At 40.1% G+C, this 14,410-nt stretch overlaps 1 non-coding gene across 1 annotated transcript; it reads right to left on the bottom strand.

The window, feature by feature from the left end:
* Positions 1–14,111: 14,111 nt before the first annotated feature.
* On the bottom strand, positions 14,112–14,218 carry LOC140821511 (small nucleolar RNA R71). The gene has a single exon (XR_012115768.1). It is a non-coding gene; the product is annotated as a small nucleolar RNA R71 (small nucleolar RNA).
* Between the last annotated feature and the right edge of the window lie 192 nt (positions 14,219–14,410).

Consider the following 14,410-nt stretch of genomic DNA (forward strand, 5'->3'; position numbering starts at 1 on the left):
TATACAGTATTACAAATATGAGTTTCATGATACTCATCATATGAGCATCTCATATTCTTTCTACTATTTGTACATTCAAGGGCTTTATCTATGCAGCTAGCATGGGTATACAGATAAAGATTTGCCAAAGTAATAATTTCAAATATTATTAAAATAAAGACTGCTTATTCATAGAGTTTCATTGTGAACACTCGGCCAACACTTGGCTCGACGGGCACCTACTCTAACAATCTCCCACTTGCACTAGAGCCAACTACCTATATGCTTAAAACCCATTGATTCGCGATGCTTGTCGAATAATGGTCCAGGTAAAGGCTTAGCTAGTGGATCAACAACATAATCTGTGGAGCCGACTTTGTCAATAGACACTACTATTCTTTCCACAATCTCTCCAAGGATGTGGTACTTTCTCAATACTAGTTTGGATTTCTGATGAGACCTTGGCTCCTTTGCTTGAGCTATAGCTCCCGTGTTGTCACACAACACCGGGATAGGAGCAATTCCATTAGGAATGACGTCCAACTCTTGGACGAAATTCCTTATCCAAACAGCCTCTCTTGCTGCATCTGATGCAGCAATATATTCGGCCTCTGTGCTGGAATCCGTAATATTGTCTTGCTTGGAACTCTTCCAAGAGACAGCAGCACCGTTGAGCATGAATACGAAACTAGAGGTTGACTTCGAGTTATCGATATCGCTTTGGAAGCTAGAGTCGGTATAGCCTTCCAATTTCAGTTCTCTACCCCATAGACCAAGAACAACTTATTGGTCCTTCTCACAACTTGAGGATGTCTTTCACAGCTTTCTAGTTGTGGAAGACCGGGGTTCGATTGATATCTTTTCACTACACATAGTGAAAACGCCACGTCAGGACGTGTAGATATCATCCCATACATGATGTTACCAATTGCCGAAGCATACGGAATGCGTGTCATCGTCACTATCTCTGCATCAGTCTCAGGAGACAGACTTGGATAGGGACACGCCATGACACATTGGTAGATGTCCTCTCAAGGACTCATCCATCGAGAACCGCTTCACGATGGTATCATGTATGTGGACTGGGTGAGACCAAGCCATCTTTTCGATCTATCTCTATAGATATGTATCCCAATACAAAAGATGCTTCACCCAAGTCCTGCATCGAGAACTTACTCGCTAACCATATCTTAGCTGATTGCAACATTCCTACATCATTCCCAATGAGTAGAATGTCATCAACATATAAGCACCAGGAATGTCACAACACTCCCACTGACCTTCTTATACACACATGGTCCCTCATGATTCTTAGTAAATCAAACTCTTTAATTGTACTATCGAATCTAAGGTTCCAACTCCTTGATGCCTGCTGTAATGCCCAAGAATTTGATTAACGTAATCTGAGATGATTAACGTAATCTGAGATGATTTATCGACGATGAACGGATGTGAGCATAGTTGGACCACTCCGAGACAGATTGGTTAACACATATGAGTTATGTGATTTTCGGGCAGAATGTCTGGCGCCCGAGCGGTGGTTCTTGACCGCTCGAGCGCCAATGTTAAACCAAGATGGTTCCGGGCAGAAAGCTTGGCGCCCGGGCGGTAGTTTTTGACCGCCCGAGCGCCATCGGGTAATGCGGGGAGGCAGAGCGCTTCGCGCCCGGGCGGCAGATTTTTACCGCCCGAGCACCGAGCGAGCGCCCGGGCGGGAATTTCTTACCGCCCGAGCGCGATGCGTGTCGCGTGAAGGATGTGCCATTTGTCTTATTGCATGTGCGAGATATATATATATATATATATATATATATATCATGAATTCTTTCAGAATTCATAAGAAGGAAACGAAGGGAATCGAAAAAGGTTTCAGAAAAAGGAAAGAAAATCCTTACGCCTTTTCTGAGAAATCCGCCTGTCCGATTTTGAATCCGACTTTGGTATTGAGTACCTATCGAAGTAGGCTACAACTGGACGTAAGTTTTGCTACGTTTTGATATGATTTGAAATTATGGTATTGTGAGAATCTGATATGATTCATATATGATGTTCTTGGCATGTTAGACATCGTATAATCAAAACCGGAGTGAGAAACAGATACCATATGAAATTGTTATGAATTTCGGAGTTGATTTGATATCAGAATTGAGTTGTTATTGATTAGGAGATGTTGGGATTGATATCTGACTAATATGGTAGGGCTGGATATATTGAAATTATGACGCTGTGTTGTTGAAACAGAATTTGATTTAATTCTGATTATATCCAGTATTGTTTGGATGGTGTATTGATATTGTACCCTCGATATCGTTATTGTCAGACTGAGTATTGACAGGCTTGGGGTTCGAGACTTCGACAGAGTCAGAATAGCAGAAAGAAAGGTATAAATTAATGTTGTGTTGGGATTGCACAACTCGAGTGTGGTTTGGCTCGAGTCTCCCTAAATCACATACTTAGTTTATTACATTGATATTTGTAATTGTTGAGATTGATGTTTTTAGTCTATTGATTCATAGCCACTGCATGTAAGGACTACTGATTCGCTAGTCATTGATTAATTTGCTTAGATACTGACTGTATGTATTGATTTCTGAGTCGTGGAGTCATAGGCTGATTCGCCTAGTCACCGGCTGATTCGTCAGGTTATTGACTGATTCGTCTAAACTTAAGCTGATTCGCTTAATTACAGGCTGAGTTGTCTGATTATTGGCTGATTCGCCTAATTACTGACTGATTCGTCAGGTTATTGACTGAGTCGTCAATTCTGTGGCTGATTCGCCCAGACACTGATATAAGAATTATATCGATGCCGTTTAGGGATTGATTCATTCCTATCGACTGAGATTCGATATAATTACCTATATCCAGACATCGGGATCCCTAGGTTAGAGTTGAGTCGAGTCTGAGACGACGCGTTGTTTGAGTCTGAGTGTGATTCATTATTTGTTATTGATTTATGTTTCTGATTTGATACATGTTATGAATGTTAATTATATGCTTTTATATATGTTTTTATAGGATTGCATGTTTACATTGTTTATACTGGGAGTTATTCTCACCGGAGTTATCCGGCTGTTGTCTTGTTTTGTATGTGTGCATGACAACAGGTGGGGCTGGATCAGGGTCAAGAAGAGGATGAGAGAAGATAGATAGCGTGGAGATCCGGGCTTTGCAGCAACTTAGGATTCAGCTTTGATTTATAGTTGAACCTAGTTTAATTGTGTAGATAACACAAGAATTGTATGTTCATGTTAATATGTAATTTGAATTGAATTACATTACGTTTCCGCTTTGTATATTAAAAGAAAAAATTTTTTTGACCCTGTTTATAATTGACTAATTAGTCCCAATGATGATTAGGAACTTGATTAGCGTCCGGGTCCCCACAACAGGTGGTATCAGAGCCGTAGGCACTAGAACTGTAGATTCTTGAGATTGAGATAGAAGAGGCTAGTGAGCGGGGTAGATTGAGGTTTTCTTTCCTTGCTTGTGATTGTTAGCATGTTGTACTGCTTTATATAATACATGTTACTCGACTTATCTGATTTGATTTTGTAATATGTATTATTGGGCACGAATCTGAATGGATTCTCGATCAGCAGTAAGATGATCGGGAGGGAGATTGAATTGAAACAGATGTGTTGGATTGGGTCACTAATCCTTTTGAGTTTCAGATATGCCTCCTAGACGAATTCCAGAACAGGGTAGTACATCGAATCCTCCGATGGATGTAACACCGACTCCAATGGAAACCTTACTGAAAAGGTTTCAATCATTCAAACCACCGACTCTGAAAGGTATTGAGACATCAGTTGAGTGTGAGAGTTGGCTGAATGATATCGAAAAGCTGTTTGAATTGCTGGAGTATAGCGATGAGCGCCGAATTAAGTTGATTGGGAACCAGTTGCATGATGTTGCAAAGAGCTGGTGGAGTACGATGAAGAGGGCCTTGGAGCAACGAGGTACGATTATTACTTGGGATGTATTTAAAACTGAGTTTTATCAGAGATTTTTCCCAATATCGTACAGAAAAGACAAGGGGGCGGAGTTTGCCAATTTGAGACAGGGTCAGCTGAACATTGAAGAATACGTGACCAAGTTCTCTACCTTGTTAAAGTTTGCTCCACATGTGTCTGAAAATGACGAAGCCGTTGCTGATCAGTTCATCAATGGCTTGAATCCCGACATTTTTACATTGGTGAACACAGGGCGACCGAATAACTTTGCTGATGCTATGAATAGAGCAAAGGGCGCTGAAGCAGGCCTGATAAGACAGAGAGGAGCTGCATTTGTTTCTCAAGAGTGGAGACCACCGCAACCACCTCCCAGATTCGAGAGTGATAGTAGTGGTGGAAAGAAAGATTTTCTGAAGGCTAGAGGAAAGCAGTTTAAGAAGTCTGGCGGCAGTTCTTCTAGTTCCAGTGGTCCCCAACAGAGTTATACCGGGACTTATTGCGGAAATTGTGGAGGGAGACATTCCACTGAACAGTGCCAAGGAGTACTGGGTAGCTGCCACTTCTGCAAACAACAGGGACATTTTTCCAGAGTGTGTCCACAGAAAGGTTCTCAAAGATTTCAGGGAACCGAATCATCTGGATCAGTAGCACAGTGGAGTAGACAATCAGCTGCTGTTCCTTCATTTCAGCCAGCACCATCTCAGTCACAGCAGAGGCCAGGAGGAAGCCAGATAGTCGGCCAGCCTCCTAGACAGCAGGCCAGATTATTTGCTTTGACCGAGGAGCAGGCTGAGGAAGCACCAGATGAGTGATGTTGCAGGTAACGATTCTTGATATAGTTATCCTGCTTTTGTACTGATAGATGCGGGTGCTTCACCTATATTAGTTTGAATGAATTGCATTGCGATATGCTTTGCCCGTTGAGTTTTATTTACTGTAGTGTATGCCTTGCTCCGTTGGGGAGAGTTTTTATAGCAGTGAATGCTGTAAGACGATGTATACTACAGTAGAATGAGAATGAGACTGAGTTAGAGCTTGTGATAGCTGGTATTGTACTGGGGTTGTCTAATTTTGGGACTGCATTACGGATATTGATATGCGGACCAAGTACAGAGCTACCTAGATTGATTCCAGAAGATGGTGAGAATGGGACCTGAAATGGCCAAGAGATGAGTATTGTACGATAAGGATTCTAGATTGAGGATTCCTTTGATAATTCGTACTAGCTATGACTCGAGTATTACTGAAAGGAGCAGAGATAATCCTTATGTATTCAGTTGATTTACTGAAGTTGAGTCTATCATTGGCTGATTTACCAATGATATGAAAGTTATTGATGTTTTTTTTTCCCCCCGATAAGATTTCAGATTTTATTTCTGGCAGGGAGATTGATTTTAGCCTTGATTGGATATAAAAAAAAAAAAAAATAAAAAAAAAAAAAAAAACAGCTGAAATGGCGAATCCTGATTGAGACAGATGGCATTCAGGATGTGTTATATCCAAGGATGATGTTTCTGTTGATGTTAGCAGAAATAAACTATAATTAGTTGGCTGTAGTAGATATCAGTGTCAGATAATTGCGATTGTATAAGTTTATCGGATCAGTACTGATTAGTGATGTCTTGAATTTGACTGAATATTGTTGTTATTCTGAATTCGGGTTTGAATCAGATCGAAGACAGTGTTGGTGGAAACAAAAGAAAGCTGATATAGCTGAATTTGTAACCAAATGTCTGAATTGTCAATAGGTGGAAGCTGAGAGAAAGAAAACAGGAGGATTAGTACAGAGTTTGTCTATTCCTGAAAGGAAATGAGATCACATTTCCATAGATTTGTAATGAAATTACTGAGATCCTCCCGGAGTTGTGATGTGATTTGGGTTGTGACTGACAGATTGACCAAATCCGCATGTTTTATTCTGTACGCGATGACGTACAGACATGACCAAATGACTGAGATTTATGTCAGACAGGTAATCACACTGCCTAGAGTGCCAAAGCCGATTGTTTTAGACCATGATCCTCGGTCTATATTGCACTTTGGGTAGAGTTTGCAGTAGGCTCTAAGTATGAAGGTACATCTTAGTACCGCATATCATCCATAGACCGATGGATAGTCTGAGCAGATGCTCCAGATATTGGAGGATGCTGAGAACAGTAGTGCTTGATTTTAGCGCTAGGTGGCAAGATATACTGCCATTTTGTGAGTTTTCGTACAACAATAGCTATCATACGAGTATTGAAATAGCTTCTTTCAAAACCTTGTACGGAAAGAAATGGGGATTTCCTCTTTATTGAGATGAGAACTATCTTTATTGATGCTTCATATGAGGATTCAGTGAAGTCGTCAGAGCATAGAAGAAGATACTTGGGAAATAGAGTCAGACATGAGACAAAGATTCCCCGAGCTATTTAACTGATGTGAGTTTTCTATTCAGTTTTGTGATATACCTTCTTATTGATACGATTGATTGCCTGTGATTTCGAGGACGAAATCGTATCTTAGGGGGGGAGAAATGTAATGCCCAAGAATTTGATTAACGTAATCTGAGATGATTAACGTAATCTGAGATGATTTATCGACGATGAACGGATGTGAGCATAGTTGGACCACTCCGAGACAGATTGGTTAACACATATGAGTTATGTGATTTTCGGGCAGAATGTCTGGCGCCCGAGCGGTGGTTCTTGACCGCTCGAGCGCCAATGTTAAACCAAGATGGTTCCGGGCAGAAAGCTTGGCGCCCGGGCGGTAGTTTTTGACCGCCCGAGCGCCATCGGGTAATGCGGGGAGGCAGAGCGCTTCGCGCCCGGGCGGCAGATTTTTACCGCCCGAGCGCCGAGCGAGCGCCCGGGCGGGAATTTCTTACCGCCCGAGCGCGATGCGTGTCGTGTGAAGGATGTGCCATTTGTCTTATTGCATGTGCGAGATATATATATATATATATATATATCATGAATTCTTTCAGAATTCATAAGAAGGAAACGAAGGGAATCGAAAAAGGTTTCAGAAAAAGGAAAGAAAATCCTTACGCCTTTTCTGAGAAATCCGCCCGTCCGATTTTGAATCCGACTTCGGTATTGAGTACCTATCGAAGTAGGCTACAACTGGACGTAAGTTTTGCTACGTTTTGATATGATTTGAAATTATGGTATTGTGAGAATCTGATATGATTCATATATGATGTTCTTGGCATGTTAGACATCGTATAATCAAAACCGGAGTGAGAAACAGATACCATATGAAATTGTTATGAATTTCGGAGTTGATTTGATATCAGAATTGAGTTGTTATTGATTAGGAGATGTTGGGATTGATATCTGACTAATATGGTAGGGCTGGATATATTGAAATTATGACGCTGTGTTGTTGAAACAGAATTTGATTTAATTCTGATTATATCAAGTATTGTTTGGATGGTGTATTGATATTGTACCCTCGATATCGTTATTGTCAGACTGAGTATTGACAGGCTTGGGGTTCGAGACTTCGACAGAGTCAGAATAGCAGAAAGAAAGGTATAAATTAATGTTGTGTTGGGATTGCACAACTCGAGTGTGGTTTGGCTCGAGTCTCCCTAAATCACATACTTAGTTTATTACATTGATATTTGTAATTGTTGAGATTGATGTTTTTAGTCTATTGATTCATAGCCACTGCATGTAAGGACTGCTGATTCGCTAGTCATTGATTAATTTGCTTAGATACTGACTGTATGTATTGATTTCTGAGTCGTGGAGTCATAGGCTGATTCGCCTAGTCATCGGCTGATTCGTCAGGTTATTGACTGATTCGTCTAAACTTAAGCTGATTCGCTTAATTACAGGCTGAGTTGTCTGATTATTGGCTGATTCACCTAATTACTGACTGATTCGTCAGGTTATTGACTGAGTCGTCAATTCTGTGGCTGATTCGCCCAGACACTGATATAAGAATTATATCGATGCCGTTTAGGGATTGATTCATTCCTATCGACTGAGATTCGATATAATTACCTATATCCAGACATCGGGATCCCTAGGTTAGAGTTGAGTCGAGTCTGAGACGACGCGTTGTTTGAGTTTGAGTGTGATTCATTATTTGTTATTGATTTATGTTTCTGATTTGATACATGTTATGAATGTTAATTATATGCTTTTATATATGTTTTTATAGGATTGCATATTTACATTGTTTATACTGGGAGTTATTCTCACCGGAGTTATCCGGCTGTTGTCTTGTTTTGTATGTGTGCATGACAACAGGTGGGGCTGGATCAGGGTCAAGAAGAGGATGAGAGAAGATAGATAGCGTGGAGATCCGGGCTTTGCAGCAACTTAGGATTCAGCTTTGATTTATAGTTGAACCTAGTTTAATTGTGTAGATAACACAAGAATTGTATGTTCATGTTAATATGTAATTTGAATTGAATTACATTACGTTTCCGCTTTGTATATTAAAAGAAAAAATTTTTTTGACCCTGTTTATAATTGACTAATTAGTCCCAATGATGATTAGGAACTTGATTAGCGTCCGGGTCCCCACACCTGCTTTAGATCATAAATAGATCTCTGAAGTTTACATACCATATGCTCACTTCCGATAGATGTAAACCCTTTAGGTTGAGACATGTAAATCACTTTCTTAAAATCCCCATTAAGAAAGACTGTCTTAACATCCATCTGCCATATCTCATAGTCATACCATGCAGCTATGGCTAGCAAAATCCTTATGGACTTGAACATTGCGACTGGGGAAAAGGTTTCCTCAAAGTCAACTCCTTGTCTTTGAGTACATCCTTTTGCCACCAATCGCGCCTTGAAAGTCAATACCTTCCCATCCGCCCCAAGTCCCTATGGGAACCGTTCCCTCAGGTGGATCTATAAGATCCCACACTTGGTTCGTATGCATGGAATTCAACTCAGATTCCATAGCTTCAAGCCATTTGGATGAATCGGCATCAGATAACGCTTCCTTGAAGGTCCTTGGATCACATCCATGGTTAGGCTCATCATGGCCCTCTTCAAGAAGCTGACCATACCTCATAGGTGGTCTCGAGACTTTCTCGAATCTTTTAGGAGCTTGTATCTCCTCACTTGGCTCTTCGGGTGTGGGTTCTTCAATTGTGGGTTTCTCTCGAACCTCTTCGAGTTCTATCATCTCCCTTTTTCTATCCAATAGAAAATCCTTTTCAAAAAGGTTGCATTCCTAGAAACAAACACCTTTGTTTCTTGGGGATGATAGAAATAATATCCAACTTAATTCCTTGGATATCCCACAAAGTAACATAAAATGGATCAACAATCCAATTTATCTCCCACTACGTGCTTCACATAAGCAGGGCTCCCCATATTCTAAGATAAGAATATTTGGGAGGCTTACCCATCCATATCTCATATGGTGTCTGCCTTTAAATGGACATTTAACGGAATATCTTTTAATTTTAAGTTATAGAGATCGTTTTCAAGTTCTCAAGTACCAATCAAACATTCATTCATGTAAATGTTGCAAACACCTTTGCAAAATAAACAAGAATATCCATTTTTATCAGCATAGAAATGGAAACAATGTTTTTTATCAAAAAAGGTACAAACAAACATCTCTTAATTAACTTAAAACTATTGTTCAACAATAAGTAAACATCTCTAATAGCCTTGGCAGCAACTCTTGCTCCATTGCCCATCCTCAAGAAGGTCACACCTTCCTTAGGCTTCCTACTTCTTCCCATCACCTGTAACCCATTACAGAGATGTGAGTCACAACCGGTATCTAATACCCAAGAAGTAGAGTTAATTAAAATGTTTACTTAAATTTAGAACATACCGTTTCCAGAACACTTCTGGGCAAGATATTCTTTGCAATTACGCCTCCAATGTCCAGGCTTCTTGCAGTGATGACATACATCATTAGTCTTGTCAGCCTTAACTGGTCTGGCTGCCTCAACAGGGTTCGGAGATTGCCTCAACAAGGGCACGTTCTTCTCGGGACGTTGGAAAGAACTCTTCTTTCCCTTCCCATGTGGATCAATCTTCGTACCAGATGAAGAACCCACATAAAGAACCAACTTCTCTTTCTTGATGGTGGATTCAAACGTAACAAGCATGTTCACCAACTCCTCAAGGGTCGGTTCCATCTTGTTCATGTTGAAGTTCACCACAAAAGGATCAAATGAGCTAGGCAGCGATAACAGCAACATGTCGGTGGTCAACTCCGAAGGCAGGATCAGATCCATGCCAACGAGCTTGTCCACGAGCCCGATCACCTTTAGGCCATGCTCATGGACCGAGGCCCCATCTCGCATGCGCAAAGTGATCAGCTCCTTGACGGTAGCATGCCTTAGTGGTCGTGTTTGCTCACCAAAGAGCTCTTTGAGATGCAAATGAATGTCAGCAGCACTCTTTGCACCCTCAAAACGCCTCTGTAGCTCATCGTTCATAGAAGTCAGCATATAACACCTGGCTATCAAGTCATGGTCACACCATTCCTTGTAAGCCTGCAATTCCTCAGGATTGCAGTCAGTCGGAGCCTCAACAGGGGGCGACTGAGTTAGTGTATATGTTACCCTTTCCGAATTTAAGACTATTTTCAAATTTCTTAGCCAAGTGAGGTAATTAGGTCCAGTTAATATGTGTTTGTCGAGTATTATAGATATCGAATTGGGCATCGAAGACATTGTCGATTTGTACTGAAAAGTAAAAACAGATAAATGTTGATGACTATTTTAAATATTTGGTAAGATATAAAGTATGGACTTTAACTTTATAAATATTTACTCCCACTGTTTTGACATCTTTCACTACCCTCCACTGAAAACGGGAAACTCCTTTCCTCAGTAGGTACGTAAGGTCCAATTAGCGAATTGTGATCCCGAATAATATCAGCCAATCACAATTCCTAAAAGGTAGTTTCCAATTGCATCACAATGCAACCCTTAACGTAAACTTTTGTCTCACGTTTGATTAGGACCCAATAATATGACGTCGTTCATCTTCACGTGTCAAGCCTTACCCATCGATGTTGAACCTTAATGGACGGTCGCCATGAGTTCCCTCAATAATATGAGCCGAAATCATGGGAGTTCCACGTAGTTCACATCACCATGTCAATGGATGTCACAGCTTTCCGGCACCCAGGGCCCCCCCAATAATATGAGCCGAGCCCCGAGTACGGGTAGCGTTCATCATGCACCCATTGTCGATGGAAGACAAGGAAATTATAAACAAATTTATAATTCCCCTTTTCGGGCTTGATATTAATTTTGAATCTTATTCAAAATGAGGGTTTTTAATTTTGAAAGGTCTCATCATTAATTTTATTTTAAAAGCTCGCCATGTTTGATCGTATGTTTGCCGGATTCATGCAACTTTGTTATTATCATAATAATAACGCACATACTCATTATTTATAACATATCATGCATATATTATAAACAGTAAACAAACAAGGATGATCAATCGCCCCAATACTAACGGTCCGTGTGAGCTAAACACGGACCTAGGTCCAATCCTAGGGTAAATGCACGGGATGCAAATGCAACATTTACATAAGCTTCCAATTTTTACATGTCTTCGATCTTCATAATCATCATGGCCACCATCTTCCAATCTTGATCATCCACTATACTAATATTTACAAATAAATATCCATGGCAAATAGGGATACATCTCATGGGATGGGAACGGGCCATAAACCAAGCCCACTTTATAAATTGATAATTATTACAATCATTCAACACAAAATATCCTAGCATACACCTAGCAAATTGGGCTTGGGCTTTTGATCATCCTTCATGCATAATATCACATATCATACACCATCAATTAATTATCACAATAATTAATTGATCCAATATTATATATCTTGATCCAATCACTAACCGCCATGATTATAAACTAAATTAACAAAGTATACAAACACCTTTGTCTACTTTCAAATTAATTTATTTATAACCGAATTTCTTGTAAATCACCATTTACTATAAATAATTAAAGTCCAACTTAAATTATTTATTTCATGAGAAAAATTTGCAACTTTTGTAATTTTAAACTTTGATAGGACTCGTTTTTACGTGTTTTTAGTGTTGGTTTCGAGTCGCATTCATACATCATATTAGGTTGTTCTAGTTTATTCTTGCATTTTGTTTGCATTATTTAGCATATGACTGATCTCGTGTGTTTTGTGGTATTTTGTAGGAATGGAACCAAATATGGCAGAAAATGGGCACAACAACGAAGAAGCCTCGCTAGGGCGGTCAAAACTGACCGCCCCAGCGAGCATTCTAGTCTTACCGAGGATTTCGAACAGAAGACCTCTCGCTAGGGCGGTCAAAAACTGACCGCCCCAGCGAGACTGCTAGCCTGGACAAGAGAATTTAACAGAAGATCTCTCGCTCGGGGGGTCAAAAGTGGCCGCCCCAGCGAGACTAGAGAGAAGGCTAAAGATTTTTATTCGAGAGTCACTCGCCCCAGCGGTCAAAACCTACCGCCCTAGCGAGTCACGCGATCCAGCAAGATTCTGCGAGATTTGTTTCTATTTTCATGGACTCTATCCAAGACCACTAACCTAATACACGAGATTGGGCGCCTCTTAGAGGAGGATTCATCATATTTTCATCAATTTTTCTGGGAGAGAAGGCTAGGAGTAAGGAAGACTTTCGAAGAACTCGAGAATTCCAAGCGTCGCAGCCATCTTCCATCGTCATATTTAGTATTTTATTATGCAGTATTTTATTCTCTTGCATAGATTGTTGATTTTTAGTATGAATTTGGTTGGCTAAACTCTATATTTGTTGGGATTTGAGGGGATCCTACCCCGTACTCGTGGTTTAACATTATTTATCGACGTTTTTATGAGTGATTTGTTTATGCTTTTGCGCTTTCTTATTTCAATTGAAGTCTAGCTAACTTCCTTTGATTATTTCATGTTGTTAATGATTTCGATAGAATAATTGACAATAGGATCGAATAGCATAGACCACGGATTTACCATTTTAGTAGATATACGGAATTGGGTACGTGTCGATAGTGATAATTCACCCGGATGAAAGCTAGCGGATTTCATAGAACGTAATGCAATCGTGAACTGTTAAATAATTGAGGATACTTGATTACTGCATGTTTATGATTAGTATTAATATAGCTCGACAGAGTATATTAATTAGTCTAGGGAATTCCGTCGAATGCACGAGTAAAAGTCGAGTATAATTATTTGAACACGAGCGGTAGGTGAACTGATAATTCCCAACAAATTCGCTTCTCATTTGATTTACATCCAATCTAATCATTGATTTCTTGATTATTTGTTCTTGCATTTTAATCATTTTAGTTATTAAATTCACTTTAGTTTAATCACCAACTCAATCTATCGTTGCTAAAGAAATTGAAGTGAAAATAAGAATATTGTAACGCAGTCCTTGTGGATCGATACTCGTATTCACTTACGTTTATTATAACTTGACTATCGTGCACTTGCGATATTTTAAATCGAGCTTTCATTTATAAAACAAATTTTGGGACAATTCACTGTGCAAGTTTTGCTCGATCAAGTTTTTGGCGCCGTTGCCGGGGACTGTTGATTCACAATTTTTTTTTTTTCATTTAAATTCTTTAGTATTATTTATTTCATTATTATTTGATACTCTCATTGTGTTGCAGATTTTTCTTGTGGTGCATGCCAAGATCACTTGACGTGGAGCTTGAATTTGACCCTGAAATCGAAAGAACTTTCCGCAGACGAAGACAGCAACAAAGACTCAAAGAACAGATGGAAAGACACGAGCAAGAACGTGGAGAGGAACAGCGTGACAATAGACAAGTTGAGATACCACGTCGCATTCCGATGATGGATTATGCACAACCGTCTCTTGATGGAGCACGTCCAAGCATCGTGAGACCAGTCATCCGAGCTAACCAGTTTGAGATCAAGCCAGCTATCATTCAGATGATTCAAAACACTGTTCAATTTGGGGGAAGTGCACTTGACGACCCTAATTCTCATATAGCTGATTTTCTTGAAATTTGCGATACTTTTAAGTTTAATGCTGTGTCTGATGATGCTGTTCGTTTGCGTTTATTTCCATTTTCACTAAGAGATAAAGCTAAGGCGTGGTTAAACTGTTTGCCTGTAGGGTCTATCACTACATGGGAGGATATGGCGAAGGCATTCCTGACCAAGTACTTTCCTCCGTCGAAGACTATGAAGCTGAGAGCCGACATTACTACTTTTGCTCAATATGAGCTTGAGTCACTTTACGAGGCGTGGGAGCGATACAAGGATTTATTGAGGAGATGTCCACACCATGAGCTACCTCTTGGGTTAGTTGTTCAAACTTTTTACTACGGTCTGCTTACTTCTAACCGTACCATGATAGATGCTGCTGCCTGTGGTAACTTGCTGAGAAAAACGGCTGAGGAAGGATATGAATTATTGGAGGAGATGGCTGCTAGCAGCTATCATCCTCACTCTGATAGGCAGAAACGAGGTGCGGGAGTTAATCA

The sequence above is a fragment of the Primulina eburnea genome, unplaced genomic scaffold, assembly GCF_022965805.1.
Source record: "Primulina eburnea isolate SZY01 unplaced genomic scaffold, ASM2296580v1 ctg596, whole genome shotgun sequence".
Taxonomy (NCBI): domain Eukaryota; kingdom Viridiplantae; phylum Streptophyta; class Magnoliopsida; order Lamiales; family Gesneriaceae; genus Primulina; species Primulina eburnea.